This window comes from Amblyomma maculatum, unplaced genomic scaffold (genome assembly GCF_055883805.1).
Source record: "Amblyomma maculatum isolate TAMU_Amacu unplaced genomic scaffold, ASM5588380v1 scaffold_22, whole genome shotgun sequence".
Taxonomy (NCBI): domain Eukaryota; kingdom Metazoa; phylum Arthropoda; class Arachnida; order Ixodida; family Ixodidae; genus Amblyomma; species Amblyomma maculatum.
The window spans coordinates 1,412,595-1,427,115 of NW_028146747.1; the positions used below are offsets into that span (position 1 = coordinate 1,412,595).

Sequence of the window (14,521 nt, forward strand, 5' to 3'; positions counted from 1 at the left end):
GACGCAGTGACTCCCGACAGCTGACGGCAGCAGTGACACGTCTGCGGTTTTTCGCCAAGGCTCTTTGACACTTTCGTTCGAAGGCCAGTTATAATTTTGCCCGCTGTGATCGTAGCCTTTACACATATGTTTCCAGGTTTTCTTTTCTTTCGGGGGCGCGCGGGGGGGGGGGGGGGGGGGGTCAGTTGCAGTAAATGTAAGCATGTTTTTTTTCTGTTTTAGTGCCCTTCACTCAGTAACAGTGTAGGAAATACACATAGAATTTGTATATATTCCTCTCGCTTACAGCGTACACGGTGCATTTGTAAGCGGAGTATTCAGGCAGTCGACAGAGACCGCCTGCTTCGGCACCCCTCCGAATCAGCCATTAACTGCACAGAGCAATTCGTCAAAGTTTTCCGCGGGTGAGGTATAGTCTGTAAAAAAAATATGCAGTCTGTGATGTTTGCTTCTAAGCCCTGTAATGGGCTTATGGAAACCACTTCTGGAATACCTGGACTCGAGAACGGAGAGGACGATTTTTCTCAACTACGAGATTGCCAATGCTGCAGGAGACGCTCAGTAAGCCCCGGGTTGCAGAAAGGGGACGACTTCTTTGGCTGTTCATTTTCGACAAAAGCTCTGCGTTGCTTCTGCTGAGAGAAAACGCGGTTTTCTCGGTTTTATTTTAGCTAGATTTGCAGTAAACGGGCGTATTTATCTTAGTGCACAGAAAAAGAGCATAACTCGACGGGACGTACCCTTCCAAACTGTGCTTCTGGCATTGTACGACAACACAGGTACGCGACAATATTGTTAAATACGTTAGCATTAAGAAAGAGAGAATTCAGACTACTTACGCTTGAAAACAGTATTCCTAAACGAGTAGGAAAATATTTCTTAGATTTTAGAAAGACTTGAGCTTGGAAATTGAAGCCAGAATCAGAGGAAGGCCTGTAATTTTCAACGAAAATAACATTTGCGGCCTACTCCTACAGTGGCGGCAGCCTTATTCACTTCTCGGACACAAAACTTCGAAATCCGTGACCGAGTCGCGCACTCACAATAATACTCGACAGTCAACTCGCCGCTTTCCGAATAGCTGCGGGCTCTGCATATAAAAATATGCCTTTGAATCCAACATCCACTGAAACCAAGGACGCAGTTTATCATTGGCTATCGATGCGTAATCAATCACTTAATTATTGTATGGTTCTATGTAATACGCGGCAAAATTACTTTTGAAAAGGAATTAAATTACATTACTGATTACTTTGCTGAAAATCGCATAAACTTAGTTAAATTACATTACTAATTACTGCACCCGAAAGTAATGATGTTACATTACAATTATTTTTCGTGCATAATGAAATTACTTTTGAACTACTTTCTAGCCTTGATCCATAAAAACAGATCTGTAAACTTGCAGTGAAAAAACAACGCCTCTGAAGATGTGACGCACATCTCCTGCCAAATTCCGTCCCACACAATCCTCCTTCTTTGCCATAGCAGCAGTCATTACAAAGATAAGCGGTAACAAAACAACAAACAGAAACGAGTGGTGAACTGGTCCGAAGCTGTCTCCACCGCTTGAAGCCCCTGAAGCATTTATTGATTCTGTTGTCCCAGGAATCGACGTCTGCGAAATCGAGAGGGCTGATCCGAGCAGCGGAGTTCGCGCAGGCGCGTTGTTCAGTGTTTGTGATCCATTTAAATTATAACGACCTCAATAAATCTGTTTTGTTCCCCATCAAAGACTGTCCGGCCACCTCCTCTTTTCTAGCCCCGTGGCGACGAGTGTAACCGATGTGTCCTACTGAACAGGGAGTGCGCGCTTTCAGCTAGTTTTGCCGACCGCACTGTGTGCCTTCGGAGGCTCCTTGATGCCTTACACCAGGTCTGCTTGGGGAATTGGTTGCAGCTCCCATAGGATAGCCGCGGTAACTGACCCGGCTACACAGGACACCGCAGACGCACATTTCTACTCTCTGCGGATCCATTATGCTGGCTTCTCGCGCGTCGCTTCTGCTTTCGCGACACTTTAACGTGTTGTCAATTGAAAGAGCAGTGGTGAACTTGAGCTAAAGTAATTTCAGAAAAGCATTATTACTTTTTTTTCTGCGAAATTACTGCTTTAAAGGAATTCATTACTTTAATAATTACCGAAAAAAGTAATCAAATTACAGTAATTTCGTTACTGTAGTTCAAACACTGTCGTATTTGACTGTGTAATAAGCCATAAAATGAATAGATTATTAGTTTCGTAATGATAAACGGGATTACAAAAGTGCTACCCTTGTTTTTAGTGGCTGTTAACTTCTCTCGTATCATATGCCATAACGTGCATTCAGTTCGTCCGCGCTTCCCGGAAACCATCGGTGTTAAGTGTGATGTTGCACACGATACGCCGTTTCGCCATGTTTTTCTTTTCCCTGCGGTTTAACTTGGATGCGTATATAAAGCAAGAAGATCCGTCATTAGGGTCACCGTACACGTTTGCACGCGGGCACATTACCCGGCGAGACGACCAAGACACCTCTGTCGTGGAGTTCCGCCCTTCTCTAGTTCTGTCCTCCGCACTGTATCCCACTTCTATTAACACAGCGCGTGCCGCTGTTCGCGAGGCGATTTGGGCGTACGGCCGCATGGGAGTTTTCGTTCCGCTTTTCTACTCTTTTACCTGTTATGACTTCTCGGTACGACGTTTCCGTGCGCCACAAAACGAGCTCCGATGTCTGATTCCTACTTGTACCTCGGCTCGAAGCAAGGAATAGCCATCGCTCGGAAAACGAAAGTAAAACTTTGTACAGAGACGAGAATAAAATTGCCACGAATGAGCGAGCACTGCATTAAGGGCACGCGCTTGGGGCGAGCGAGAACAAGTACACGCGAGCGGACGAAAAAAACGATGGTCTTCATCTGAGGAGAAGGAGGAACAAGGGAAAGGGAAAAGCGGCCCGACCTGTTTTCCCGTTGCAAAGTCGCGAATCGCACTTTTCGCAAGCTTCGTCGCTTCCTTGGCGTCTTCATTTTGCCTCCGTTCTATCTTTTAAATTTCGCGCGGGTCCGGAGGTAGCAATGGCGACACACGACGACGGACCGGCGTGCATCTGGTTTCGCAATTTTCATTTTTTCTCCTGGGGGCGCCCCTCGGGCACCGCCAACCTTGATTTGAAAGGCTCAGAAAAGGGAAAGAAATAACCAAACTGGGTGAGGGGAAAGGCACCCGACGGCTCCGTGACAGTCAAGGGCGTATTCGTCGTCGTCACCTCGCATGGAGGACAAGTGGCGTCTGCCTCACTGCGGTATTCTGTCTGCCCAAGGACCCTACGGTCGGCTGAACTTCCTCTATCGGAGAAAGAACGCGAGGCGGCTAATAGCGAGATCGACGGCGCTATTTGTGCATGTCGTGTGCCCTTCTCGAAAGCATCGCAGCGGCCTGAAAGATGGGCGTCCAAATTGGCCTATAGGTGGTTATGGCTACTGTGGCTCAATCCTGGCCGTGTAGTTCTCATGGACATCCGAACCTCTGTGGACTTGAATTTTGACGGTGGCTTTCGATGCTAGAAGAGAGCCTTAAAAATGACTGAGAATTCAGGCGTTCCTCAGAATGAACGCCTTCTGTGCACGTTAAAGAGCCCTGGGCTGCGGTGCTGTTTTGGCGCGTTAAAGTTAAATGATCCAATAATCCGTCCTGTGCGTCTATTATCTTCGCTCAAAGGTCGCTTGTTATCAGCGTCTCCTCTTGGTCTGCTCCATTCTGGCACAGAGCGCGTCAGTACAACTCTCTTGGTCCATTAATCGAAGTAGGCCGGTTTTTCGAAATTTACGATGCAGCTTGTGTGCGTAGGCTCAGCCTACACCTGCACAGGTCAAGAGCCACACGTCACTTGGTGCCAGCGGGCACTTACGTTCGTGTGCGCAAGCTGTGACGTCCCCAGCCTTGTTTTGGAAGGCAGGTAGGCGCCATATCGGCCAATTACTGATGCCGATCTCATGATACTTCTACAGCACAGTTAGCAGGCGCTATGTTTCGAGGAGTCCCTGGACGAAAGAGTCCTTCGCTGAAGCGTAGCGAACATTATCTAACGTGTTAGTGACGCTGCTTTGTCATTGGTACAAAGACCATTTTTGCGAGTCACTGTTCGGCGTTTAAGCGTACAGCGGATGAGAAATGCTACCTAGCATTCGCGTTCGGCAGTTGGAGAAAGGAGCGCACACATTGCCTCGCATTAAAGCGTTAGAACATCAAACAAGTATTTATTCTTGCAAGAAAATGAAAGCATGTAGGTAGGAAAGCTATACAATTCATATCACTGTGGGAGTTCGTCGAAAACAACTCGATCGTCTAATTCTAGAGTGTTCGCGTGGCTTTGCGCGGAATACCCTATTGAAGCTCTTCGCTCAATGCGAGTTCCGTGTTCGCAAGCAACGAAAACGGCATTTTTAATATTTGACATACCGTTCTGTATACTATAATCGCAAAGCGTAGTTGGCTGCTTTCGTAACTCAATGTAAACGACTACTGCTGCACGATAAGGTTATTTGAGGCACTTGATTGTGCGTTGAAGTTGCGGAAAGTGTTTTGTAAACGAATGACTGCTATTTTCCTTCTTTGCCCTCACGCATGCTTGCAATCAGGATTCCATGCACGGTGTCCGCGCTCTTGAATGACGGTCGCATTCCGCCTGTGTGCGCTAGCTGCTTTCTATGCAAGAGAACACTGTGTGCCCACCGCGCCAGGAGAAATTGAAAGTATACGGTTCCGCCGGGGATTTACCGTTGTGGTATTTTTCCTATGTATGCAACAGAAGAATTTCAACGATTCAGCATTAATTGCTTTTTTTTTATTTTTGTATAACGTCTACTTTCGTTTGTGCGCAGGTTGTTTTAAAAACGACGATTGGAGGCTGTGGCGGCGACCGACCTTGCTCAAGTTTTAAGATGCAGCAAAAATAACGTGTCACCTTCGGCCGAGCTGCTTTCGTTGAGTCCTGATATAATCCACGCCATGGGCTGTCTGTGTTTCGCGACGTGGCAAGCAAGCCAGGATAATGAAAGCAAACACTAATAGGGGAGATACAAATTCGCAGGAGCTAGTTTCTCAGAAGCGTTGTTTTTTTTTTTTTTTTTTTTTGAGGTTATGCGAGTTTCTTTCGCACTTGGCTCTTGTCTAACTCTTTGCAATTGTGCAGTTTCCTGGAGCCTGTGTACTGAACAGCGTGCTTGCTTAGCTGCGCTATCCACCGTCGGAATGCTTTGGAGTGTGGTTTGCCCAAGAGCTTTCACCACGAGGTGACAAGTTCGCTTCTAACATCAGACGAAATGGGGTCGCAAATTATGCTCGGTGTTTGCAAAACATTAAAGCCCACATGGTTTGAACGTGAGGCATGAGGCGTATCCCGTTATTCGCCGCCAGCATCCTTAATCTCTGAACGGTGGGGGGAGGGGGTGGACTCTTGTCTACACCTCTCGGGACGTCAGGTCTTTCAAGGTTGTTTGAGAGCCTCACTAGAGGGGTCAGAAGTCGGCTACTAGGTGTGGTGTGTACGTTTCAGGCATGAAATAGCTCTCTTTGTTGTGACGCGTTGCCGAGTACTCTGGCGAAAGAACGCAGAGAAAACATAAAACATGTCGCCGAACCGAAAGGAGAACCTAAACGAATTTGGGCGAAACTTTCCGTCAGCCCCGTGGTGCCCATGTGCTGCGCTTCCCGCGAAAGAACGCATGCGCAGTCAGCAGCTTTTTTCTTTTTTATCATGTGATGGGGTGCGAAGCATGAAGGAGCATATTCTCGGTCTCCAAAACGAAGAAAGTTCGATGGCGACACCTACAGACAGGAACATACGCTTCGAGCCCTCCGTAGGCGGCGCCAGCGATACGGCAGATATCTTGCGCCTTTGTCAGAAAAGCATGCTAAAATTTGTCTTTCTCGGAATAACGTTTAGGCCCCGGAAAAGGGAATTTAAAAAACGAATGCTTTTGGAGAAATGTTGAGCCATACGATGGTAGTTTTTGCTTGCAGCCTTCTTTCGGTGCGGTGCCCGTGTTCATTGTACGCTTGCTCCACTGCGAAGGCGTCGCCGAAAATAATTTGCTTCACTACAAAATAATGGGGTTGAGAGGAAGTTTCGTGATCGAGTGGCCCTTTTACTAAAACGCCTCGCCGATCACTTACGAAGTGCCGTCTCTGTGGCTTCGATGAGGCCTACCGACGATGGGAGAAGCAGACGGCCAGAACGCCGTCGTCCGCCGTGCTCGCGAGCGGCATCCTGTGCTGTAAGCCTCATGAGCGTATTGTCTACTTTCATAATGTAGCTGGGACCAAGTTTGGGCCTGACAACGAGTAGCGTAAACGATGTTGCTAAGACGGGACGCGGTACTGGCCGGACATCCCTTGTCGCGCCGCAAATTACACATTACTCTGCTGCGCTGTCGGGTGGTACTCGAATATTGTGCAAAAGCGCCGTCGGACGGCACTCTATTCGCATTTTATGGGTTGCGTTTTTGACGTGTTTCAGTGTACAGTGTGTGAATTGCTGGAGCAGGCCAGATGATTTCGTACTCGGGTGCCGACGTGCTCCTGAATCTTGCCCACAGGCGCCGCGCTGTTGCCTATGTTAAAAGCGCTAACAGGCATCGAAGAGCAATTTGCCGTAACCGCGTATAGTGGGCATGAGTGCTGTTTGGTCCGCCACATCGGCCTCGCGTAATCGCTGTTGACGCGCTGCTCGTGTACAGAACATGCAGCACACGGTGGGCGGCGTCAGTTTATATCGCCACCAGCTACGCCGGGGGCCATACCAGCAAGCTGTTCACGAAGAAACGAAAATACTAGTTTTAAAAATATCTACAGCTCCGATGGAGCGGAAACTTTGAGGTTTAGTTGCTTGGCGCATCCGTAATAAGATTCAATAAACAGCTCCAAAATTTGTATCATGAGCCCTTTAATCGGCTCCCAATGAAGTTTTTCAGTCAGGCAGTGCTTCAGACGGAACGGCGCAGCGCAGTTCTCGTTGCATGGGAGTGAAGTTCGAGTGGTTATTTTTACTGAAAATAGTTAAAACAATTGAGCAAGCCGTGGCATCTACCATCGCACTCGCATGCGCCTGAACTCCAGTGGCGTATACACCACACTGGAAGGCCGGGCTTCATGAAGCCGCACTTAAGCGGCTTTTCCCGTCACCCCCTTCTCTCCTTCAGAGACAAAGTTTGATTTCATATAAACCGAAATAAAGTGCATACACGTTTTGTGTAAGTTATAGTGGTCACCGTTTGAGCTACCGTTCAACAGCCTGGGGAAGGAACAGCAGTTTACATTAGGTAGCGAAATACTGGAAGTAGTAGGCGAATATGTCTACTTATGACAGGTAGTAACCGCACATCAGGGCCATGAAAAGGAAATAACAAGAAGAATAAGATTGGGATGGAGCGCATTTGGCAAGCACTCGCAGATTATGACTAGCAGCTTACCGGTATCGCTCAAGAGGAAAGTATACAACAGTTGCATCTTGCCTGTACTCACCTATGGGGCTGAAATGTGGAGGCTAACCAAGAGAGTTCTACTTAAGTTGAGGACAACCCAGAATTCTATGGAACGAAAAATGGTAGGAGTAGCGTTAAGAGATAGAAAGCGTGCAGAGTGGGTCAGGGAAGTAACTCAAGTTACCGACATTATAGCGGAAATTAAGAAGAAGAAATGGGCATGGGCAGTACATGTAGTGCGAAAAGATAACCCATGGTCGCTTAGGGTAACAAACTGGATTCCAAGGGAAGGAAAGCGTAGCGGGGGCGGCAGGAAGTTGGGTGGGCGGATGAGTTTAAGAAGTTCGTAGGGGTCAAGTGGATGCAGCTAGCACAGAACCGGGTTAATTGGAGAAATATGGGAGAGGCCTTCGCCCTTCAGTGGGTATAGTCAGGCTGATGATGGTGATGATAATGGTCACCACGGGATTTTTTTTACGCTGTTTACAAGGGCATCACCGTAGTGTGCTTATGTAATAAACTTAAGTGTGACGTTGTTAGTCATGAAAACCCTGGGGTTCGCTCTTTTAGCAGCACTCAATATATATATATATATATATATATATATATACAGATCGATCAAGGGGAAATGAGGGTGCTCGTTATAATACATGAAGGAAAGAAGCCAACAGTCGGCGAGGCCAAGGAAAGCGTTGGGGATGGTACTTTATGTCTTTATTTTTTTTCTTTTTTCTTTAGTGTTTACTTGGATAATCACAGAAATTAGTAATGTAATCTTTTTAGGGGAAAGATAATTAGACACAAAGTAGAAGAAAAAACAACGTGCCGATGGTGGGATCCGAACCCACGACCTCCGAATAACGCGTCCGGTGCTCTTCCAACTGAGCTACATCGGCCGCTGTCCCCCCTGCTACTTTCTTGGGTATTTATGTTGTCCGTATACGAACCTTGAGAGTGTTCACCAGCGCCACCCTCAGCCATAGCGGCGGACGTGGGACGTCCTTTGTTACCGCCAGCGTCACGTAGAACGTGATCAAGAGCGAGGGCGAAAGCTGTGCTAGAACCCTCTTACGCTACCTATGGCTTCAAGACTGCCAGAACCGAGACCCCCGTAAGCTACAAGCAGATCGATCAAGGGGAAATGACGGTGCTCGTTATAATACATGAAGGAAAGAAGCCAACAGTCGGCGAGGCCAAGGAAAGCGTTGGGGATGGTACTTTATGTCTTTATTTTTTTCTTTTTTTTTAGTGTTTACTTGGATAATCACAGAAATTAGTATTGTAATCTTTTTAGGGGAAAGATAATTAGACACAAAGTAGAAGAAAAAACAACGTGCCGATGGTGGGATCCGAACCCACGACCTCCGAATAACGCGTCCGGTGCTCTTCCAACTGAGCTACATCGGCCGCTGTCCCCCCTGCTACTTTCTTGGGTATTTATGTTGTCTGTATACGAACCTTGAGAGTGTTCACCAGCGCCACCCTCAGCCATAGCGGTTGACGTGGGACGTCCTTTGTTACCGCCAGCGTCACGTAGAACGTGATCAAGAGCGAGGGCGAAAGCTGTGCTAGAACCCTCTTACGCTACCTATGGCTTCAAGACTGCCAGAACCGAGACCCCCGTAAGCTACAAGCAGATCGATCAAGGGGAAATGAGGGTGCTCGTTATAATACATGAAGGAAAGAAGCCAACAGTCGGCGAGGCCAAGGAAAGCGTTGGGGATGGTACTTTATGTCTTTATTTTTTTCTTTTTTCTTTAGTGTTTACTTGGATAATCACAGAAATTAGTAATGTAATCTTTTTAGGGGAAAGATAATTAGACACAAAGTAGAAGAAAAAACAACGTGCCGATGGTGGGATCCGAACCCACGACCTCCGAATAACGCGTCCGGTGTTCTTCCAACTGAGCTACATCGGCCGCTGTCCCCCCCTGCTACTTTCTTGGGTATTTATGTTGTCTGTATACGAACCTTGAGAGTGTTCACCAGCGCCACCCTCAGCCATAGCGGCGGACGTGGGACGTCCTTTGTTACCGCCAGCGTCACGTAGAACGTGATCAAGAGCGAGGGCGAAAGCTGTGCTAGAACCCTCCTACGCTACCTATGGCTTCAAGACCGCCAGAACCGAGACCCCCGTAAGCTACAAGCAGATCGATCAAGGGGAAATGAGGGTGCTCGTTATAATGCATGAAGGAAAGAAGCCAACAGTCGGCGAGGCCAAGGAAAGCGTTGGGGATGGTACTTTATGTCTTTATTTTTTCTTTTTTTTTAGTGTTTACTTGGATAATCACAGAAATTAGTAATGTAATCTTTTTAGGGGAAAGATAATTAGACACAAAGTAGAAGAAAAAACAACGTGCCGATGGTGGGATCCGAACCCACGACCTCCGAATAACGCGTCCGGTGCTCTTCCAACTGAGCTACATCGGCCGCTGTCCCCCCTGCTACTTTCTTGGGTATTTATGTTGTCTGTATACGAACCTTGAGAGTGTTCACCAGCGCCACCCTCAGCCATAGCGGCGGACGTGGGACGTCCTTTGTTACCGCCAGCGTCACGTAGAACGTGATCAAGAGCGAGGGCGAAAGCTGTGCTAGAACCCTCTTACGCTACCTATGGCTTCAAGACTGCCAGAACCGAGACCCCCGTAAGCTACAAGCAGATCGATCAAGGGGAAATGAGGGTGCTCGTTATAATACATGAAGGAAAGAAGCTAACAGTCGGCGAGGCCAAGGAAAGCGTTGGGGATGGTACTTTATGTCTTTATTTTTTTCTTTTTTTTAGTGTTTACTTGGATAATCAAAGAAATTAGTAATGTAATCTTTTTAGGGGAAAGATAATTAGACACAAAGTAAAAGAAAAAAAAACAACGTGCCGATGGAGGGATCCGAACCCACGACCTCCGAATAACGCGTCCGGTGCTCTTCCAACTGAGCTACATCGGCCGCTGTCCCCCCTGCTACTTTCTTGGGTATTTATGTTGTCTGTATACGAACTTTGAGAGTGTTCACCAGCGCCACCCTCAGCCATAGCGGCGGACGTGGGACGTCCTTTGTTACCGCCAGCGTCACGTAGAACGTGATCAAGAGCGAGGGCGAAAGCTGTGCTAGAACCCTCTTACGCTACCTATGGCTTCAAGACTGCCAGAACCGAGACCCCCGTAAGCTACAAGCAGATCGATCAAGGGGAAATGAGGGTGCTCGTTATAATACATGAAGGAAAGAAGCCAACAGTCGGCGAGGCCAAGGAAAGCGTTGGGGATGGTACTTTATGTCTTTATTTTTTCTTTTTTTTTTTTAGTGTTTGCTTGGATGATCACAGAAATTAGTAATGTAATCTTTTTAGGGGAAAGATAATTAGACACAAAGTAGAATAAAAAACAACGTGCCGATGGTGGGATCCGAACCCACGACCTCCGAATAACGCGTCCGGTGCTCTTCCAACTGAGCTACATCGGCCGCTGTCCCCCCTGCTACTTTCTTGGGTATTTATGTTGTCTGTATACGAACCTTGAGAGTGTTCACCAGCGCCACCCTCAGCCATAGCGGCGGACGTGGGACGTCCTTTGTTACCGCCAGCGTCACGTAGAACGTGATCAAGAGCGAGGGCGAAAGCTGTGCTAGAACCCTCTTACGCTACCTATGGCTTCAAGACTGCCAGAACCGAGACCCCCGTAAGCTACAAGCAGATCGATCAAGGGGAAATGAGGGTGCTCGTTATAATACATGAAGGAAAGAAGCCAACAGTCGGCGAGGCCAAGGAAAGCGTTGGGGATGGTACTTTATGTCTTTATTTTTTCTTTTTTTTTAGTGTTTGCTTGGATGATCACAGAAATTAGTAATGTAATCTTTTTAGGGGAAAGATAATTAGACACAAAGTAGAATAAAAAACAACGTGCCGATGGTGGGATCCGAACCCACGACCTCCGAATAACGCGTCCGGTGCTCTTCCAACTGAGCTACATCGGCCGCTGTCCCCCCTGCTACTTTCTTGGGTATTTATGTTGTCTGTATACGAACCTTGAGAGTGTTCACCAGCGCCACCCTCAGCCATAGCGGCGGACGTGGGACGTCCTTTGTTACCGCCAGCGTCACGTAGAACGTGATCAAGAGCGAGGGCGAAAGCTGTGCTAGAACCCTCTTACGCTACCTATGGCTTCAAGACTGCCAGAACCGAGGCCCCCGTAAGCTACAAGCAGATCGATCAAGGGGAAATGAGGGTGCTCGTTATAATACATGAAGGAAAGAAGCCAACAGTCGGCGAGGCCAAGGAAAGCGTTGGGGATGGTACTTTATGTCTTTATTTTTTTCTTTTTTTTTTAGTGTTTACTTGGATAATCAAAGAAATTAGTAATGTAATCTTTTTAGGGGAAAGATAATTAGACACAAAGTAAAAGAAAAAAAAAACAACGTGCCGATGGAGGGATCCGAACCCACGACCTCCGAATAACGCGTCCGGTGCTCTTCCAACTGAGCTACATCGGCCGCTGTCCCCCCTGCTACTTTCTTGGGTATTTATGTTGTCTGTATACGAACTTTGAGAGTGTTCACCAGCGCCACCCTCAGCCATAGCGGCGGACGTGGGACGTCCTTTGTTACCGCCAGCGTCACGTAGAACGTGATCAAGAGCGAGGGCGAAAGCTGTGCTAGAACCCTCTTACGCTACCTATGGCTTCAAGACTGCCAGAACCGAGACCCCCGTAAGCTACAAGCAGATCGATCAAGGGGAAATGAGGGTGCTCGTTATAATACATGAAGGAAAGAAGCCAACAGTCGGCGAGGCCAAGGAAAGCGTTGGGGATGGTACTTTATGTCTTTATTTTTTTCTTTTTTCTTTTTTAGTGTTTACTTGGATAATCACAGAAATTAGTAATGTAATCTTTTTAGGGGAAAGATAATTAGACACAAAGTAGAAGAAAAAACAACTTGCCGATGGTGGGATCCGAACCCACGACCTCCGAATAACGCGTCCGGTGCTCTTCCAACTGAGCTACATCGGCCGCTGTCCCCCCTGCTACTTTCTTGGGTATTTATGTTGTCTGTATACGAACCTTGAGAGTGTTCACCAGCGCCACCCTCAGCCATAGCGGCGGACGTGGGACGTCCTTTGTTACCGCCAGCGTCACGTAGAACGTGATCAAGAGCGAGGGCGAAAGCTGTGCTAGAACCCTCTTACGCTACCTATGGCTTCAAGACTGCCAGAACCGAGACCCCCGTAAGCTACAAGCAGATCGATCAAGGGGAAATGAGGGTGGTTCTGGCAGTCTTGAGCAGCAGACGTGTCTCCGTTCATACGACGCTTCACTTCCGAGGTGAGTGGCTTTGCTTGTGCAATTTGTGCTCACGGAAAGTAGGCTTCTGAGCACAGGTGCCTGGGGAACAGCCGCACTCCTGACATCAAAAAAGAGAGAATAGATTCGAGAGGTTTTTCACCTATAGACTTGTAGCCGGAAACACAGGAATGGTCACTCCGGTTCTAACATAAAAGCTGGATCGCGGACGGCACGTGCCTCTCCAGGGGATCCGCTGAATTGTTGCCTTTGTCCTCAAAGTGAATTCGCCGAGAACGACGAGCCGGACAACGATGGTGCGAATGTTTATGCTGCAAGGGCACGCACCTTCGGCCACTGAGCATCGTGCATAGGGTATTTTTTTTTCCGGAGGTGTATTCAAAGACGGTAGTGAACCAATTCAAACTAGCATGCTAGGCGAAAATTTTGCCGATTTGATCACCGCCGGTTGGCTGAAGGCAGTGGGGATAGCACCCAGCACTTTCCCTGTGAAAGAAGGATATATATATTCAATCGCTATAGAGTTTGTTACTCTTACCTAGAGGGAAAGCTGTGTCGGTATCTATGGGAGTTTACATGGAGTTTCCTAACAGAACATTGTGGGCTGGATACCTACAGACCGCAGAACTACAACGTTTGGCCAAACCTAATGCAAATATAAACGTTCTACCGTAAACAATGTCCTAACATTCAGTTTTGTGACTATAAATTGCTATAAGAGAGAAACAGCATGTCAGTGTGAAATTTATCCAACATAAGCGATGGCTCTTTCTACTATTGGCTTTGCTTTGGGCAGCACAGATACCAATATTTCGCACTTAATAGGCACACTTTGAAAGAAAAAAAAAACGTTTTGAAAATATTTATGGTCGCATAACCAGTTAAGGGAGTTTTTAGTGGCATTTCAGGAAACAGAAACTTTTTATTGGTGACGTCTGTTTTTGCACCTTCGCTACTATGGCTTTTGTGGTCTATATACTCACCTTGAGATGATAATGAAAATGAGAAATCATAGTAACGCCACTCCGCGTATCCGAGGAAAACCAATTACCCGCACCAAGTAGGACAATGGCCCATGATTCTTAGCGCGCCCTAGAGGGAAAGCCCTCAGCTTTCCCTCTAGTTAAGATTATAAGCAACTCTGTGTCATTCGCAAGTGCTGTGGTGCAGTGAATAGAACATAATAAGCATCCAATTCGCCGAACGAATCGAGCCGGTTCAAAACTATTTCAAAAGATTCGAATAGGCTCAGTTTTCAAATCTTCCGAATAATCTCTTAGTCCGAATAAGGCACCATCCAGTTCTCATCCACGACTGTTTCATAAACAGGATCCACTCATATAAAGCATGCTGCCGCGATCCGTTTCCGCTGGATGGGACATTCAACTCCACGGCGCGGTCGATCCTTGTGGCAGGCTCGTGAGGCCTATACATAGCGTCATAGACCACAGCCTCGGCCTAGTTTAGCAAACCGTGCCTTAACTCTCGTAGTATTCGCAACTCTCTTCTGCGATGATGTGGTTTATTTAATGTTGTCAAATGGCATTTTTCCTGTGCGTATTGCAGAAAGGCAATAGAATTAATGTACTGACTTATAGTGCTGCCAACTGCTTGAGGTGCTGCCTACTGCATCCTCTGGCGGCTGTTGTTATAGCTCAAATTATTCTGTCTTACTGCAACGCTACCGGCCACTGCCAGCGCTTCGCTGTTTAGTACCGTTATTCGCCTTGACGTATACACTCGCACTAGAAGCCAAGGTATATATTTAT

At 47.3% G+C, this 14,521-nt stretch overlaps 1 protein-coding gene across 2 annotated transcripts in view; it reads left to right on the forward strand.

Annotated features, from left to right (window-relative positions):
- The window catches only part of LOC146171469 (protein croquemort-like), a 238,867-nt gene that overhangs the window by 62,110 nt on the left and 162,236 nt on the right, over positions 1 to 14,521 (forward strand). The window lies entirely within an intron of this gene.